Source organism: Pundamilia nyererei, unplaced genomic scaffold (genome assembly GCF_000239375.1).
Source record: "Pundamilia nyererei isolate P.nyererei 1_Seehausen unplaced genomic scaffold, PunNye1.0 scaffold01278, whole genome shotgun sequence".
Classification (NCBI taxonomy): domain Eukaryota; kingdom Metazoa; phylum Chordata; class Actinopteri; order Cichliformes; family Cichlidae; genus Pundamilia; species Pundamilia nyererei.
The window spans coordinates 13,503-14,836 of record NW_005188679.1 but is presented as its reverse complement, the minus strand read 5'-3'; the positions used below and the strand labels follow the sequence as shown (position 1 = coordinate 14,836).

General features: G+C 39.1%; 1 long non-coding RNA gene across 1 annotated transcript in view; it reads left to right on the top strand.

The window, feature by feature from the left end:
* Positions 1–6: 6 nt before the first annotated feature.
* Positions 7–1,334, top strand: part of LOC102204866 (uncharacterized) — a 7,700-nt gene continuing 6,372 nt past the window's right edge. The window contains exons 1-2 of the long non-coding RNA XR_312517.1: positions 7–85; positions 283–369. This is a non-coding gene — a long non-coding RNA (uncharacterized LOC102204866). The remainder of the gene's footprint in view (positions 86–282; positions 370–1,334) is intronic.

Sequence of the window (1,334 nt, the reverse complement as noted above, 5' to 3'; positions counted from 1 at the left end):
CATGTTTGAGTTCACCGGGGGCTCTGGTGAAGTCTTCCTGCACTGCAAACTCCACGTGTGTCCCAAACAGAACAACTGTGTCCCGGTACAGCTTTGTTACCAAACACATCACACACAATCAAATGTATCTCTCTTCTGTTACGATCATTAAACAGGTTATTTTCAATTATTCTTGTTTCTATTCTGACACAAAAGCTCAAATGTTCTCAGCAGATTCAGTCCTGAATGAAAGGATCAGTGTTGATCTTCTAAAGTCTGGACTTTGTCTCTCGTTGTCTTTAGACTTGTCCTGCAGGTGCTCGCAGACGCAGATCTGCCAGGTCCAAATATGAAGGTAAAGCCTTCATCAGCATGGCCTGGACTCATTAGGTAAGAAACAGTCTGCTAGTGCTGAGAAGTGTTTGTAGACAAAGTGCTGATTGTTAGTGCTGTAGCAAACATGCTTCCCATAGAAAAATGTTTTATTTAATTCAACAGAAAGATATTTACTAAGTTCCTCACCAATGAGTTTGTGTTTCGAACTGTCCTCATGTGATAAACTAAATGAACTGCTGAGTGAGTGAAAACTCTTGGTGTGTCATCTGTAGCCTGACAGTCCAGAATCAGGGTGAAGGCCTGTAGTGTTTTCAACAAGGATGTTGGTGACACTGAGTTAAACCACAAATCAAGACCCTGGAGATTAGTTGCAGCTTGTTTAATTGTCTCCATGAACATGTGGGGAAAACTGAAATGACAGATAATAAACTCCATCTCAACAGGTAGAAGCATGTTTACATCAATAAAGTGCATAACGCTCACTAAAACATTCATTTCAGCAAACTATACATCAATATCCAAACCTATCTGTGTAAACTATCGTATAAAGAAACTTCCAGCCTGAATAATTCAGAGTAGATGGCATCTGATTACATTTCTATACTGCCTTTAGCATGTGGAGCTAGTTACCCAGCAAAAAACGAGTTGCCGGAAGTACTTGTCCTGAACCGGAAGTGCCTGACCAGAACCGGAAATACATCTTAGCTCTTTTCCTTTTAACATCTAAAGCATGAATTATACATTTTAACATGTATTAATTTTTTTAATGACAAATATGTTTAGAATTATTTTTTTTAAACGTATTAACTTATTTATTCATAAAAATGCCTTAGGGCAACATACTCCATGCCTGGCCTCAGGAGGCCACTATGTTAAACAAACATTATGCAATCAGTCCTTTGGCAGGAGGAGGATAAATTGGTAAATGGCCTGTATTTATATAGCGCTTTACTAGTCCCTAAGGACCCCAAAGCGCTTTACATATCCAGTCATCCACCAATTCACACACACATTCACAC